This window comes from Sminthopsis crassicaudata, chromosome 3 (assembly GCF_048593235.1).
Source record: "Sminthopsis crassicaudata isolate SCR6 chromosome 3, ASM4859323v1, whole genome shotgun sequence".
NCBI lineage: Eukaryota > Metazoa > Chordata > Mammalia > Dasyuromorphia > Dasyuridae > Sminthopsis > Sminthopsis crassicaudata.
In genome coordinates, this window is record NC_133619.1 from 525,975,100 (window position 1) to 525,993,695 (window position 18,596).

The 18,596-nt window shown below is 35.6% G+C and overlaps 1 long non-coding RNA gene across 1 annotated transcript in view; it reads left to right on the forward strand.

Moving 5' to 3' along the window:
* Window positions 1–7,714: 7,714 nt before the first annotated feature.
* The window catches only part of LOC141563356 (uncharacterized), a 73,706-nt gene continuing 62,824 nt past the window's right edge, over window positions 7,715–18,596 (forward strand). The window contains exon 1 of the long non-coding RNA XR_012488401.1: window positions 7,715–7,973. This is a non-coding gene — a long non-coding RNA (uncharacterized LOC141563356). The remainder of the gene's footprint in view (window positions 7,974–18,596) is intronic.

Sequence of the window (18,596 nt, forward strand, 5' to 3'; positions counted from 1 at the left end):
GAATATATTGATATTCTAATTTGCTTAGAAATCCCTACTTGTAATTTTGGTAATTGCACATCATTAAATTTTTTGTTTTTTGAGATCCATTCCCCAAAGGAGTGTCCCTAAACAGGGTCAGAGATAGTAATCCTTAGATGAAGAGATTGAATCCCTAGAGGAGGGTTCTGAAAAGAGACTGAGTCTCTATTAGTTTTTGAATGTGTCTGTTAGTTGGATTTAGTCAAGAAGGCCAATGATAGCAGGAAGGTGCTGTCTTGACTTGCAGCCTAACTGGATTTAACTGAGACAGGTCTATACAGTCATCAGTATTACTTTCCCCTCTAGAGTCATCAGAGTCCAATGACAACCCATAGCTCAGGGCAAATGATGATGGCCCCCTTAGCCAGAAGTAGAGAATTAGGAAGTGAGTCTCCTGGGAGTGCAGACCTACAACTAGAGAATCAATTAGTATATGGAAAGTTTCCATGTGGTGAAGAAGTACAGCCTCAAGAAGGCTTGGATAGGCTGGTGTCATAGATCCACTGATATATGTAATAACACCCTAATTTCTGTGTCTACTTTCCCCCTTTACATTTCTCTTTTTTCCTATGCCAAGAATAGGAAGAACTGAAAAATAGATGTATAGAATTATTTTATATGTTTATATTATATATGCACACACATACACATGTATGTGTAGGTATATGCATACATATTTGTGCCTAATGATAACCATCTCTAAGGGAAAAACAGGAAGAGGGAAGAAATAAAGAAAAAAATGTTAAATGATAACTTTAGTATCTATTTAAAAGGTATAACAAGTTGTACATAATGGATTGATAGTTTCATCTTCAATAATCTTATTTTCTATTCTACAATGTTATGGAAATGTTTATTTCTTAAATTCAGATAAATAAATTTTTTAATTTAAGAAAAATAATTATAGGCATTTCAGACACTTGCTATTGCTTAACATAAAGTTTGATTAGGAGGCACACAACATAGCACAGGAGAGAGAACATTGACTCTAGAATCAGTTCTGGAGGTAGGGTCAAATTTCACCTTTAATATCTATTACCTGTGAGACATTGGGCCAATCATTTAACTTGATCCTCAGTTTCCTCATTTGTAAAATGAGTGAGTTTGGACATGTTCTTTGGATTCATTTTAGCTCTAGATGAAGCTATAGTCCAATGTTTGGGCTTTCTCATCATCCCCAATAGTGGGGAGCTAGATGGCGCAGTGGATGGAGCACTGGACCTGGAGTCAGTAATACCTCAGTTCAAATCTAGTCTCAGACACTTACTAGCTGTGTGACCATAGGCAAGTTAATTCCTATCTGCCTCAGTTTCTTCAATTGTAAATTGAGAATGGTAATAGTACCTTATCTCACAGGGTTGATTTGTTGTGGTTTCAAATGAGATAATATTTGTAAAGTGCTTATTATAGTGCCTGGCTCATAATATGTGTTATTATATACATATTATATACACAATATACTATTAGTAATAATAATAGCATTATTGTATGATGGTGATTGGTAAAAATTAGTGCTGGAACTCTGTCTTCCCAGAAATCAGCCGAGTCAGGATAATCAAGAGTTTTTATTCTTGGTCTTTTGAGGTCATGGTTAGGGGATTAGATCTAGCAATCTCCACACTTCCTTCCTCTCTCTCCACCACCAGGAGAATGCCTCAATCTCCTCCTCCTCCTCCCCCCCCCCCCCCCGTCACTCCCCCCTCTTTGTCCCTCCAATCAAGTCAGCACAGAACAGCTGGGGAGGGTCAACCTTCAAACATGTTATTAGAGAATTGTCCAATTGGCAATTAGTCTCACGTGCTCCATTATCCAAGTGTATTTGCTCAGTTCTAGCCCTTTACAGATTACAGACCTAGGAATTAGAATTCAGTCCAGTACCTTCCTGCCCTGCATTCATCATTCTCATTTTTAGTCCCAAGGCTCTCAGACACTCTCATTCTCCATCTTGTAAACAAATGAATTCTCTTTACCTTTTGTCTACGAACAAACATTGGAGCTCCCAAATACTTGGCACATCCTGACAAAAGCTAATTGATTCTTATTCATAGTGTTTTCTTTTGCCCACTCATTTACATTATAATAATAACTACTTGTATTACCACCACCACCATCATTGTTAATACCAACATTATTACTATCATCACTGCCACCATCACTACTACTCCTATTACTCTTACTACTACAACTGCTACTGCTACTACTACTATTATTATTATTTTTCTTTATTAAAGCTTTCTTATTATTGAAACATATGCATGGATAATTTTCAACATTCACCCTTGCAAAACCTTATGTTCTAAATTTTTCCCCTCCCTTCCCCCTTCCCCCTCCTCCAGATGTCAAATAACCAAATATATGTTAAACACGTGCAATTTTTCTACACATATTTCCACAATTATCATGCTGCACAAGAAAAATCAGATCAAAAAGAAAAGCAAATGAGAAAGCAAAATGCAAGCAAACAACAACAAAGTGAAATACTATGTTGTGATCCGTACTCAGACCCCACAGCTTTCTCTCTGGATACAGCTGGCTTTCTTTCTCACAAGATCACTGGAACTGGTCTCAATCACTTCATTGTTGAAAAGAGCCCAATCCATCAGTACTATCTTCATAAATTTTGTTGATGTCATATACAATGATCTCCAGGTTCTGTTCACTTCATTTAACATCAGTTCATGTAAGTCTCTCCAGGCCTCTCTGAAATCATCCTACTGATGGTTTCTTACAGAACAATAATATTCCATAACATTCATATACAATAACTTCTTCAGCCATTCTCCAACTGATGATGGGCATCCACTCAGTTTGCCACAAACAGTTTTGTGCATGTGGGTCCCTTTCCTTTCTTTATAATTTTTTTGGGATATAAGACCAGTAGAAACACAGCTGGATCAAAGGGTATGATAACCCTTTGAATATAGTTCCAAATTGCTCTCTAGAATGATTGGATCAGTTCACAATTCCACCACCAACATATTAGTGTCCCAGTTTTCCCACATCCCTTCCAATATCCATCATTATCTTTTCCTATCATCTTAGCCAATCTGACATATGTGTAGTAATATCTCTGAGTTGTCTTAATTTGCATTTCTCTAATCAATAGTGATTCAGAGCACCTTTTCATATGACTAGAAAGTTTCAATTTCTTCATCTGAAAATTATATATATATATATGCACACACATATAAGTAGAAGAAATTATATTCATGAGTATCCATCTTTTCTTTATTTCCTTGTAAATTGTTCTTTTCTTCTCTGCTGTATACCATATTCACTTTATTCTTTTTCCCCCTCCTTTCATTCCCCTCCTCACCCCCAAGCAGATTATCATTAAAAAAGAATATATTTATATGTACAAATGTAGGTAGTTATATATACATACATACACATATAGACACATACATATCTCCTTTTTATCCTTCCCCTCTAAACAAGCTACAGTTAAGATATATATGTAGATATATACAGACATACCTATACTCACACACCACACATACCCCACAAACACACATACCTTTCCTATCTTTGCTAACTCTTTCATTAAATTCTGCTCCATAATTTGACTTACTATTTTTTCTTAACTTAACTTACTATTACTTAATCTCTCTCTACCCAGGGATCCCTCCCTTGTCTTCTTCCCTCATCCTGTGCTTCCCTACCTACCTATCCCTCCCCACTTATTTATTTTAGAGATACTATATCTTTCATGGTATATATGTAGTGTTGCCTATTGAACCCATTCTCAATGTGACTAGCTTGAGAACTACAAGCCTTCCTCCCCTTTTAATGCCTCTGTATCTATTATTCCTCTGCACCTCATTTGTATAACATAATAACTATTTTTACCTTTACTCTTCCAGTCTTTCTTTTGAGCTTACTCTTTTGTTGATGTAAATCTTAAACAAAGTATACATTTCCCATGTAGAAAAATATAAACAATTTGTCCATGTTTAAACAGTCTGTCCGTGTTGAGTTCCTTAAAACTGCTTTTTAATATTGGCTCTTATATGTTAAATTTTCTGTTCAGTTCAGGTTTGGTTGATAGAAAATCCTGAAAATCTGCAAATTCATCGAATGTCTATTATTTCTCATTGAAAATTATAATTGTATTGGATATGACATGTTGGGCCATTAGATATGATTCTGAGACCTGTGGTCTTTTATTGTAGCAGCTGATACGTCTTGTACAATTCTAATTATAGCTCCATTATGTTGGAATTTTTTTCTTGCTTTTTGCAAAATTTTCTTTTTGATATGGGGGATTCAAAATTTGGCAATAATATTCCTATGCATTTTCCACAAAGGATCTCTTTGAGGTGATGATCAGTGGATGTTTTATATTTCTACTTTCCCCTCATGTTCTATCACTCCAGGACAATTTTCTAAGATTATTTCCTGCATTATTGTGTCAAAGTTCTCTTTTTGGTCACAACTCTCTAGTATTCTCCAGATCTGTTGTTTTATTTTATGAGTTGTTTTACATTCTGATCTGTTTTCTCATTCTCTATAATCTGTTTTGTTATTTTTTACTTTCTCATAGTTTTACTGGCTTCCCCTTGCCTGACTCTAATTTTCAAAGAGTTATTTTCATCTTTGAGACTCTGTACCTCCTTTTCTAATTGGTTAATTTTTTCCTTCCATAACTTTTGGGTGGTTTTGATTTTTTTTCTTTAGTCTCTCATTTGATTTTTGAATTTTTTTCTTCTTCTATAAATTCTCTCTGGACAAGGGGCCATTTCATATTACTCTTTGGGTAGAATTTATTTATTTATTTATTTATTTTTTTACTAAAGTGTCCTCCTCTGAAAATGAATCCTGGTCTTCCCTGTTCCCATAATATGTTTCAATGATGGAGTTCTTTCTTCTTTGCCAATTCATTTTAAAAAAAAATAAGACTGCCCACAGCCAGCAATGCCCCTGCCTGGTTGTTTCTGCACTCAACGGGTGCTGGTTCCTTCTCCCTTAGGGCCGTGTCTCAGCAGCACAGCTGGGCCTGGCATTCTCAATCAGCCCAGATTCACTCAGTCTTCCCAGACACACACCCGGACTCAACAAACAGAGAGGTAAAAGTCTTTATGAGTCCTGCTAAGGCTCCAGCCACAACCAGCTAACCCCAGGAGTCTCCACTTGATGATTCAGTGGAGCTAGCACAGAGGTGTTTGTATTTCAAACACGTTAATCCTGGCCTGGTGTTTTTCTTTAGATCTTGTTGCTTCAGGAAGACCCCTGTTCTGCTCCAAGTTTTTTGGTTTTTCACCGGTCTATGTTTACCCTGAGGAGTAAATTTGTTCTATTTGTGGGGGAAATTTGGAGAGCTTGAAATTTATCAATCTACTCCACCATATTCCCAGAATTCTCCCCTATTTTATGCATTTAGTTATTCAGAAAAGGGGTCCATAATTTTCACCAGACCACCAAAGCATTTCATTCCATACCAAAAAGTATTACCCACAATTAATCAGCCTTTATTAATGATATCTTTTAAGTATTTATTAAGCATTTGAAGAGGTACTAGAAATATAAGGACAAAAATGAAATAATCCATGCCTTCATGGAACTCATTATCTGGGAACAGAGGAAGGGATGGCATAAAAGTAACCCTGTGAACTTCTGTAGAGAACCTGGCTTTGAGGGAAAATGATATGGAAGAAAGAGCAGGGTAATTCAAAGCTTAAAGGTGGCAGTGGTGAGCAAAGACATGATCCTGGGGATGGGCAGGAAATGTAGGTGTCATCTTGACCTTTGTAGTCCTATGGTTAAAAATGACAAGTAAAACTTATACCTAAATATTTAAAACCTGGCATACACATGCAGGCTTGCAAAACACAGACATACTCACACACAAGTACACATTAAATGTTATAAGAAAAGCACACGTAAAATGTTTTATGCAGAATTATCTCTCTTCTTGGCTTCTCAGTATAGGATTAGAATTTGACTTATCTGCTATCCTACAAATGTATAAATATAGAGCAAACTTTTAATGCAAATCTTCTCTCCCAATAAGAATAATAATAGTTCATATTTGTACAGTGTTAAGGTTTGCAAAATATTATACAGATATAATCTTATTTTATTCTAACAGAAACCCTGAGAGGAAGGCAATATCTCCATTTTATAGATAAAGACACTGAGGAAAACAGAGATGAATGACTTGCCAAGGATAACTCAATTAATGTGTTAGGCTACATTTGAATTCAGATCTGTCCAGAATTCTATACAATGTGGCCACCCAGCTGAATAATTTTATCCAAAAAAGTAACAGAAGTGCTGATTTAAATATTAGCTTATCCATTGTCTCTGCTCAAATTTCATTCTTTCAAAGTCAGTGACTGAGGTAACTAAGTGGTACAGTAGATAGAACATCAGTCCTGGAAGCGGGAGGACCTGAGTTCAAAGGCAGCTTCTAACTAGCTGTGCCAATGTGGGAAAGTCACTTAACCCTTATTGTCTCCTGAAAACAAAAACTGTGAATGCTTCCAAGAAGGGAAGATTACATGATAAATAGCCTTGTATGGTATGATCTAGCTCAGAGGCTCCCAGAATTATAGAATATTAGCATTTACCTTAGAGATTATCTATTCCTCCCAATCCCCTTTATGTATTATTGAAGAAATTGAGACCCCCCAAAATGATGTAATTTTTTTTTAAGGTCACACAGCTAATTAGTGGAGGAGCTGATCTTGATTCTCACTCCTCTACATTTCTCACTAAGCCTCTCCTGGAGAGTATCAGAAGGCCTCAGAAGGTCTTAACTTGTTCTCCAATATTTATTTAAATATTATAAAAATCCATGATTTCATTAATAAAATGTACCCTTGAAAGTATTCTCCCTGTGTCTAAATAGATTGCCTTCATGAGTTGCTGCTACTTAAAAAAAAAAAATTGTTATCTAGTAGCCATCCTTTTGGTAACATTAAAACTTACTAGATGGATACTCAGATTGCAGGTGTACAGCCAGCCATCAGGACTGTACTTGAAGGCTTTATAATTTACTAAAAATCACAAGAGCTAGTGTGTTGGCAAAAAGCTTAGGAGGCCAGGATCACCTCCATTTGACAGTAATAAATCACAGTAGTGGAGTTACTCCTCTGCAGAGGTGGAATTTCCCCCTGTAAACCTTGTGCTGGCATTTTCAAATTATATCTTTAAACAACCATCTTCCTCATTAATCCTAAACTATGTTTGATTCCTATTTGCCAGGCTTAAGTGCTGACTTTATTTGGATAAGTGTCTGGACATCTAGATTTTCATGCCTCTGCATATTATCTATTCTGTTTATCAGAATAGTACTTAGGATAACCAAATCAAGTCAACAGGTATTTGTTAAGACCTACTCTGTGCCAAACATTGTGCTAATGAGATATTAGCCCTGTTGAGCTTTTTAAACAGCCTGCATTTTTTTCAAAGGCTCAGAAGAGATCTGCTCAGTTAACAAGCATTATTAAGCATGTACAAAGAAAAGGTAAAAATCATGTTAGCTGACCTCAAAGAACTTGTATTCTAAGAGCATGTATATGAGTAAAGGTGCTTGTCCTGCATGGACCCAGATTGCATGGAGGTACCCTGCACTCTGATTTTTCCTACTAAGTGAGTAGAAATAGCTTCTTTTGATTGGTTGCCAAATAGAATAAGCTGAGTAATTGGAGGAGGCTGTGTCCTTAATACTAGCCAGGGTGGGTCAGTCTTTTCTCTTTCCTGTAACTTCCAGAGCGTGAAGATCACAGTTCACATTTAATGTGGAGGCCATGAACTAACTGGAAGGGAATGAGACTTTCCCCACTCCACCCTCTCTTTTTACCCTGGCGCTGACTCTGAGAAATGGACCTTGAATCTGTTCAGTGTTTGCCTTCTCAATTTCAAATGCTGGCAGATACTCCACTGAATGCAAGAATTCGAGCCATGGAAAACCTTGTATTGAAAGAAGGATGTTGCAATCAGCCAACCAGGTAAGGAAACCTTGAGGAGCTAAGAGGCCTGAAACTTAAGCCCAACAAGGGTTTTGCACTTGGAACTGAAACTGTGCTCTGTAGAAACTAAGTTAGCCTGTTTTTATATTTGTTATTATACTTTATGAAATTTTTTTTTAATAAAAGCTATTCTAACTTGATGGCTAAATGAAACTAGGGACCTCCCATAAACTTGGGGGGATATTATTGGTGGGAGGATAGAGCTATTTGAAGAGAGCATACATACCTCAAATCCCCTTAAGACTATAGAAGAACTTTGAGGAAGGAGTAAAATGGAAGCTACCTGGCCAGAGTTATTAATATTTCATATAACCAGATTGGTTGGTTGATTGGGGTCCTTTATTCTTAAAGAGGACCAAAATGATACTGTGTAGAGCCAAGTTACTGTCCAAACCAATATGAGCTTGGAATATTCTACCACGAGTTGGGCACAAATAGTCCATGTAAACATTTGGGGTGAATTTTTTAAACTTACACATCTTGCATTTCTTTTGAGCTATAGCAATTCTGCTTTGCTTGTAGAGCCCTCTTTGATACCATGTTGGACAGTCCTTTGCCAATAGCTTTCATGTCATGCAATACATTCCAAAGTTCTTCAGAGAGATCTTGAGAGTATCTTTGCATCATTTCTGACTTCCATGTGAAAGCTTGACTTGTGTATGTTCTCTGTAAAATAAGTCTTTTTGGCAAATGCCTTTTTGGCGTTCAAATAACATGGCCAACCCATTGGAGTTGTGCTCTCTATAATAGAATTGAATACTTGGGCAGTTCAGCTCAAGAAAGTTCCTCAGAATCTGGTACCTTACCTTGTCAAATGTTCTTCACTATCTTTCTAAGACAATTCAAGTGGACCAATTCACTTTTCTAGCATGGTGCTGGCATACAGAGTAGATGGAAAATAGCTATATTAGAATTGGCAGTAGAAGACAAGGGGGCTGAAAAAAGCTTCCTGCAGAAGATAATGTTGACCTGAGTCTTAAAGACAGGGATTCTGAGAAAGTAAGGAGAGGAATCATTCCAGACACAGAATAGAGCTAATATAAAGGCACCATGGTAAGAGAACACCATGTGAGCAAAATAGCAAACTCAGTATGACTGGAGAGTAGAATGTGGAGCAAAATGCTGGGGAAGAACTGTGGAAAGATAAGAAGCAGCCAGGTGGCAAACAGCTTTAAATAGCAAATAGAAAAGTCACGTTTGAGCCAAACGTTAATAAGAAACAACTAGAGTATGTTGAGTAAAAGGGTGGCAATGGTGGGTTTTTAGCATGGTAATAAATCTAGTGCTTTCCACCAGACCAGTTTTGTTAATGGAGATATGCCTTTGTTTCTGTTGTCTCTTTATATCTGTTTCTCTCTGACTCTATTTCTCTTTGTCACTGCCTCTGTCTCTTGCTCTCTCATATTCATTCTCTTTCACTATTTTGCTCTGTCTCTTTGTTTCTCTCTCTTACTCTCTCTTTCTCTTCCTCCTCTCTCTGTCTCTCTATATTTGTCTGTCTTGGTTGGTTTCCCTCCCTCCCTGCCTTCTCCCTCCCTCTTTTCTCCTTCCTTCCCGTCTCTCTCCCTCCCTCCTTTTCTGTCCTGTCTCTGTCTCTCTCTTTCTCTCTCTCCTTCCCTTCTTTCCTCTTTCCCTCTCCACTTTCTTTTTCTCTCTTTCTCATCTCTCTTATCTATGCCTCAGGAAGTGCTCTATCAGTGACAAATAGAAGCTCTGCAAGTTGAAAGCATATTCTTTCTTGACCTGCCAAGGACACTGACCTGAGAACAAGAATACCTGATTTGGAATAGGATGGAAATAGTAAGAGATTTGGAGTAAGAATTCCTGAGTTCACATTCCAGCTCTCCCACTTAGAACGTGTATGAACTTGGGTAAATCTCTCTCAAAGAGAAAGAGAGCGAAGGAGGGAGGGAGGGAGACAGAGAGACAGAGGCAGAAAGAGATAACCAAGAGAGACAGAGACAGAAATAGACAAGACAGGGAAAGAGAGTCAGAGGAGAAAGATAGAGAAAGAGAAGAAAGAAAGAGGCAGAGGAAGGAGGAAGGGAAAAAGGGAGAGGGAGAGAGAGAGAGAGAGAGAGAGAGAGAGAGAGAGAGAGAGAGAGAGAGAGAGAGAGAGAGAGAGAGAGAGAGATTGCTCATCTGTTGGGCATCCTCCCCCCTTTTTTAATAATAGTTTTTATTTAGCAGATATATACATGGCTAATTTTACATTGACAATTGCCAAACCTTTTGTTCTAATTTTTCCCCTTCTTCCCCCCCCCCACCTCCCACAGATGGCAGGTTGACCAATACATGTTTAATATGTTAAAGTACAAATTAAATACAATATATGTATACATGTCACTCCCCCCCTTTTTTTTTAATAAAATGATTGGTATGGGCTAGATGGCTTCTTAAAATCACTCCAGCTCTAGATCTATGACGTTAGGATCTTAGCGCCTCTGAGGTCCCTTGTAGTTTTAAATTCTACGGTGTGATATTCAATGGATAAAAAGTTATACATGGAATCAGGAAAACTTGAATTCAAACCCTGTTTCTGACTCTTTCTTTGGGACTACAGACTATTAGTTCATTTTTCTGAAACTCCATTTCATCATCCATAAAATGGAATAAGAATATCTGTAATATCAGCCTCCCGGGGTAATTGTGAAGTTTACCTACATAAGGTAAATAAAATGCTTGCAAGTTGCAAATTCTATATAAACATCAGTTGTATTGTGGTTCAATGATTTCTAATCCTGTCACTGACAAACCACTAGAACATAGCCATATGATACTATATCTGAGAGACCACATCCATAAAAGAAAAATTGGGTGAGATCAGGAATTCCTAGTCTTTTTTGTGCCATGGTCCCCTCTGTCAGTCTGGTTAAGTCTATGTAACTCTTCACAAAAAAAGTTTTTAAATGCTTAAAATAAAATATATATGTTTATAAAGTGAGCTAATTAAATTCAAATGCAATTACAGAAATACTTTTTAAAAAACCACTAGTTTATAGATCCCAGGCTAGAGACCTTCAATGTAATGTGTATATGTATACACACACACACACACACACACACATACATACACGTATACACACAAATATATATATGTGTATATATTTATACACACATATATAATGTCTTCTATCTCTTCGATTCTATGACTCAATAAAAGTCAGGGTAGGATTGAAAGTAATAATTCTGGTTTAGTTGTGTAGCTGGCATGAAGGAGGGGAACATACTTTGACTTGAGTTTTAGTGTCCTGCGTCATTATCTTAATCCTTGCTGACATTTCTGGCTTGGGACACTGTCCTCAGCTGAAATCAGTAACTCTGGTAATAGGAGCTCTCAAAGAAGACAGAGGAATATGGTAAACCCATTTCTATCTGGTTCTTCATTCTTTTTGACTTCACAAAGGATAGCTTTAGGATTTAATATTTAAACCAAATGTTTCACATATAGTAAATGTCTATTGATGTTAAACCAGGATTAACGTTGTCTGGAAACTAGTCAAAAACAATATCATTGTGAATTTCTCTGGCTCCCAGGTTCACAGGTGATAGTACCTCTTTAGAAACATAACAATCTCAAAGGAAAAGCATTAATGTAAGTTTAAAATGAATCTTAGTAGCCAGATTATCATATATCTTTTAAAAGATGGAGCTTGGTTTTACTTTATAGATTAAATAAATAAAGATAGATATGTTCACGTAAGTATTTATATAATAAAACATATAACAGATGTGTATTCTATATATGTATACCCTTAAAAGCCATTTTATATATATGTAAAGTTCTTTTTACAATAATTTTCATTTTCTCCCTGACTTCTCTTGTAATTTGTAATGTGTTTCTATGGAAATAATTTTGGCTGCAATATAAAATGACTCACATTGGTCAATAGAATATTTAATATCACATTCTCTTGTGACATACTCCCAACAATCCTATTTGGTAGGCGTTGCAGGTATTTATTATTAACCCCATTTTTTCAGATAAGGAAACTGAAGCTCAGGCAAGTTAGATTACCTAGATGGCACAGATAATAAATGGCAGAATTTTAGGAGGTAATGTGGTAGAAGATACTCATTAGAGTCAGAAAGACCTGGATTCAAGACCAGTCTAGTTTGACACATCATGGTTGTATGCACCTGTTGAAGTAACTTAACCTCTTTCAATATCCTAGACACTTCTAAAACTTGCATTGAGAGAGGGAGGCCCTTGGACCAGTGAGACCTCTAGTATGACTCTAGTTAGAGGATTTGGGTTCAAATTCTATGGTCATCTGGGATAAGTGACTTAAAACTCCCTGGGCCTCAATTTTCTCAACTGCAAAAGGAGGAAGAGGGGACTAATCAGCCTCTAGATTTGCTTTCAGCTTGATATCAATGAAAGCATGAAACCTACTCAGTTCTCTTTTCACTATCTCATTCCGTCTTTCACACTTAAGAATCTTCATTCACTCCAAGGGGCTATCTGCCTTCAACAAAGTGATCCATAAGCATTTAAATCTCCTATATAATACTTTAGAGGTTTGGATTTGAAGCCAGAGGGATTAGGGTCACTCTGCTACCTGCTACCCACCTGACTTTGAGCAATCACTAAAATTCTCTGTACCTCGGTTTCCTAATTTGTAATTGAGGGGTTAAACCTCTAAGGTCCTTCTTAGCTCTAATGTTGATTATTTTACAATCTATTTGAATGTACAACGAATCGCAAGACCATGTACATTTATGTGTAAGCACAGAACAGAGAACTATTATTTTTATCAGTTTTCACTAACTTTCTGATATTCAAATGGTTTGAAAGCCAAGTTGCCAGAGATATTGCTTCCATTCCACATATTTAGCAAAAAATTCTCATCAAAAAATACTTCAAGGTGATATATGGGATTTCTTTTGTTCCCCATTTGTTATCTCTAATTGCCAGGGTCTTATTATTCCTTTAAGTGAGGAGTTAGATCTCCTATCAATCATGAAAGGTCACTGATAGCAAAGAAACTTGTACACTACTCAGTACATTATTCAAAGAACAGCTTTGAAGATATTTTTGTTAGTTTGTTTCCATAGTTTGATGACAAAGATATCAGGGACCACTGTCAGAGTCTTTTCTCTTGGGCATTGGGAAATAACAGATATACAAATTGTGAAATAACACTTATGCAAAGTGTCTGGCTGCCTGGTCTTCTCAAAAGTATAGAGCAGTTTTCCCTGAGTGTACAGAAGGCAAGGTTGACATATAATCCTTGGTGAGCTGGAAAATGAATAAACCTGCAAATTAAATAGCAATTTAAATCTTTTTTTTCCTAATTGCGTGCAAAACAATTTTAATGTCCATTTAAAAAATTTTTTGAGTTCAAAATTTTTTCTCTTTCTCTCTAATTTTGCCCCTTCCCAGAGATGGTAAGCAATATAGGATATATATAAAAATCATGCAAAACATATTCTAATATTAGTCATATTGTAAAGGAAAAGAGATAAAAAAACATGAAAAAAAGAAATTAAGTGAAAAATACTGTGACTTGCTGTGTATTTAGATTCCATCAGTTATTTCTCTGGAGATGGATAGCATTTTTCTCATGAGTCCTTTGTAATTGAATTGCTGAGGATAGCTAAGTAATTCACACTAGATCATTGTACAATATTGTTATTACAGCGTATGATGTTCTCCTGTTTCTGCTCACTTCACTTTGTATCAGTTCATTTATGTTTTTTCAAATTTTTCTAAAAGCATCCTGCTTATCATTTTTTATAGCATAAAAGTATTCCATTACAATCATACTACATATGTTCAAGCATTTCCTCCAATTTCCTCTCAATTTCCGGTTAATTGCCACCACAAAAAGAGCTAATACAAATATTTTTTGTACAAATAGGTCTTTTTCTCTCTCTTAGAATAGAGATCTTGTAGCAAAATACCACTGAATCAAAAGATATGGACAATAACCTTTTGAGCATAGTTCCAAAACTGCTCTCTAGAATGGTTAGATCAATTCACAGCTCCACCAAAACTGTATTAGTGTACCAATTTTCCCACATTCCCTTCAGCATTTATCATTTGTCTTTTCTATTATATTAATCAATTTGATATCAACCTGTAAATATGAATCCAGTTATGGTATCTGCCTTCTGTGGATGATTAAACTGCTGATTCCTGGCTATCTAAATCTAGACCCTCATACAGTCTATTAGTATGAGGAATATTTTCATCATGAATTCTTTGATGTTTCTCCTTTCACAGAACTTTGTAGTGTAGTGTATAGTTCTCAGAACATGCTCTCTCTCGCATTCTCTTTTATTCTCTCTCTCATTCTCTTTTTTCTTTTTCTCTCATTCTCTTTCTTTCTTTCTCATTCTCTGTCTCTGTCTCTGTCTCTCTCTGTCTCTCTGTCTCTGTCTCTCTCTCTGTGTTTCTCTATCTCTGTCTCTGTCTCTGTATCTCTCTCTCTCTCTCACACACACACACACACACACACACACACACACACACACACACACACACACACTACATTTCTCACACATAGCAAGGAAAACCTGGGCAGTAAATATGCCTATGCCCAGCTTCTTCTAACTCTTTTCTTATAGCTCTTATAACCTTATCTTTGTTCAGACTCAGTATCAATGATACGTACTTTTAGACACCAGCTGACTAACTAAGCATCTGCTGTGTGTCTTGGATAAGATTCCAACACTTTTCTCTGTCCCAACACCTCACTACCACTTTGGTAGGATTAAATCTTTAAAAAATAAAGAACACATTGAAAAAAATGTTCCTTGTTTCTTAAGATACACAAAAGATGTGGGGTGATTCTGTTAAATCTTTTATCAAAAATGTTCATTCTATAGCTCTGTTATGGTTACATCTACCTACTTGAGTAGGCATTGTAGCAATGAAAATAAGTATCCATCTGGAGCATAAAGATCAATAGGCTCTGTGTAATAAGCTGCATAATTCATTGTTCTTCTTTTCTCAAAGATCTCTTTTTTATTTCTTTTCTTTTGGGGGGATGGAAGTGAAAGATATTTAAGGGAGCTTGTGAGTATTTCAATATGGGGTTACCAGATGAGCTGCTTTTTTTTTTTGAATTCTCTTAAATAGCTTTAAACTAGTAAAAAATGGAATAAATGATTCTTTTCCATAAAATTGGTGTGTGTGTGTGTGTGTGTGTGTGCGCGCTATTCATTAGCCAAATAAACCAGTTATTTTGATGTCTTGTGTGTCAACCAGATCCTTAGTGTATTACACAAAAGGAGTTTGTACACTTACAGAATTGTAGAGCTATAAGTGACTTGCAAGGATATAGCTAAAATTTCTGTTATTGGGATAACTATTTCTCCAGCTATCTCTATCTTTTAGTCTTTTGTGACTTGGCTATGTGGAGAATTGTGGAAACACCAACAAATCTCTAACAATGCATTGAAAGAAACAATTATAAAGAAATGAAATAATAAATAAAAATTAAGTGAGATAGTTATCAATTCTCCTATTCAATTCACCATTGCACAAGAAGACTAAGAGAATCTTGTAGAAATAGAAAGCTGCGATAGTGTAGGATAGATGGAAAATAAAGGACAAACAGGGCCAGAGCATTTATTAGTATAGGCAGTCCAGGTCCTCAAGATGTGGCAGGAAACAGCTATATCAGGTCTCAGGACCATTATGGAGTGAGTCACATATTCCCATCTGAAGAAGAAAATAGAACCAGACCATTATTCAGCATGGCACACTAAAATCCCTCATCTCTATTGCACAAGATTCATGATCAGATAAGCACCCAATGTTGGGAAATGGAGGGACCCAATCTGTGGCAAGAGATAGGCAGATCAGTATCATTAAAGGAACCAAGAATGAGAAATGTTCAAGTAATTCCTAAAGCTGAAAGGACCTAGTTTCAGTCATCAAATTAACAATCAGAGTTTACCTATATCATTAGGAAGAGAGTTTGACCCAAATACAACACTCCCAGAAACCGAGATGGAAGATATGAACAAACAAAAAAAAATGTTGAATGCCTAAAAGAATTCAGACAGGTAGATATGAATGAATAAAGTAATTCTACAATTCTAAAAAGCATTTAATAAAAATAGCAACAACAACAACAATAACAAAAAAGAACAAGACCAAAACATCTTGACCACAAGGAAGAATGCTTGGAAGAAATGAAATAAGAGAAACAAAATAGAATAGAAAAAATGAAAGCAATTGCAAAGAGAATTAGTCCTTAGAACAAAATGATGGTAAACCTTATTGAAAACCGAACAGAAAACAATGATTGCATGAAAAAACAAGAAATGCTAAAAAAAATTTAAAAGAAGAAAATGTATATATCTTCAAAAATAATTGAACTGGAAAACAGGCCAAGAAGAAATCAGATTGATGTAAAAGGCTCTCAGATAGTTGTTTACCTCCAGATTCACCCCTATTTTATTTTGCTCATTGTTGCCAAAATCTCCCTCTGATGGACAAATCCGGTCATGCCTTTTTATTTTCTTTCCTTTTTATTTCTTTTTAAAAATTTTTGCCATTTGCTTTTATAAAATTTTGATTACTTTTTTTGTCTTTTCTGTTTGTTATTTTTTTGTTTTCTTTTTACTTCCACTCTCCCTTTTCTTATCCCTCCTACACAATGCAATCTTATATAAGCTATGCACCTACAATAATAGTGTACATATTTCCACATTAGTCATATTGTGAAAGAAGAATCAGAGCAAAAGGAAGAAACCATGAGAAAGAAAAAATAACAAAAAAGTGAAAAGAGAAGGCTTCAATCTGCATTTAGACTTCATAGTTCTTTCTCTGGATGTGGATCGTATTTTCCAACATGAATCTTTTGGAATTGTCTTAGACCATCATATTGCTGAAAAGAGCAAAGTCTATCAAAGCTGATCATCCGCATAATGTTGCTGCTACTGTGCAAAATTTTCTTCTGTTCTGTTCACTTCACTCAGCATTAGTTCATGTAAGTCTTTCTAGGTTTTTCTGAAATCTGCTTGCTTATCATTTCTAACAACAACAGTATTCTCTTATCTTTCCTAACATAGTTGCTTTATGGACTTTTTCACACTATTACTATTAGAAGTCCTTTCCCTTCAACCTTATTATCCTAATACTGCCATTCTGAATAATTGCAACGAAGTCATTAACATGTTCAGAGACATGAGATGGGAACCAAAAGCTAATATAAGCCTCTGATTTCAATATAGTCAAATGGAAAGGACACAGAATTAAGAATCAGATAATTCAAGAGTTTTGGTTCCTTTCTCATGCTATTTTTTGCTCTTCATAGTCTGAGGGAAGTCATTTTACTCTGGATTCTGCAAAAAGAAATGATTGGATTAGATATTCTTTCATGTCCTTCCCAGATCTAAATTCCAGAAAATTATGAAACATACATTGTGGCAAGGGAATATTTGAGTTCTTCTGGTTTCAGATGTCAAGGAACAGAAAAGAATTTCCATAGTTTATTGATAACTACAAGATTATTGGATAATATAAAAATTGATATAAAATTATTAATGACAACTCTTCAATTGTAGTCATTCAACCAGGGTCAAATTCATATAAGTCTCTCTAGAATAGATTTCTCCAGCTCTTCCACAGGGATAATGTGAGACACTTTGTCTAACACTTTATTAAAATCTAGATAACAGAATTTCCTCAATATAAAAAGGAAACAAGATTAGTCTAGCATGCCATTCTTGATGAAATTATATTGCTTTTTTGTGATTTCTGCTTCTTTCCCTATATACTCCTTAATGATCTATTTAATGGCATGTGCTAGAATTTTCAAAAGTAGAATCTTTGAGAATATTTCATCACAATATTTGACTGACTATAGACCAGGGGTTCTTTTTTGGGGGGGAATTTATTTAATATTCCCCCCCAGTTACACTTAATTTTTTTTACATTTGTTTTTAAAGTTTCTCTCACACTCACAATTAAGAAACCACATGTGAAGTTATACAAAACATTTTCATAAAAGTCATGTTGTGAAGAAAACATAGATTTCCCACCCTAATGAAAATAAAAGCTCTCAAAAAATAAAGTTAAAAAAGAGAGAAAGAATGCTTCAGTTTGTATTCAGACACAATCAGTTCCTTCTCTGCATATGGATAGGATTTTTCATCATAAGTCTTTCAGAGTAGTCATGGGTCATTGTACTGCTGAGAATAGGAAAGACCAGAGCTTCTTAAATTTTCTTGTGTCATGCATCCCTTTATCATTCAGGGAAAATCTGTAGCCCTCTTCTCAGAATTTTGATGTAGTAATTGAAAGAAATAGCAAATTTATGTTAGAAGTTAGTGAAAATTAAGATGTAATTTCATTCTCATTCAATTTCACAGACCCTTTGAAATCTAGTTATTCCTTGGACTCCTGCATAAGAAGTTTTGATTGAGAGGGTAACCCAGTTTTGTGTGGTCTCTGGATATAATCTATTTGGTCCTGAAATAAATCTCCAAAAAGTTACCCAAACCTAATTTTAAAAGAATTTGCCCAATTTAGGACATAGATTTTGGTGCTACAACTCTTCCCTTATTTGTCTTGGTACAGAGGAAAATATCACAAATGGTAACAATGACAAATTGCTTCAAAAAGTCAATGAGAACATCATT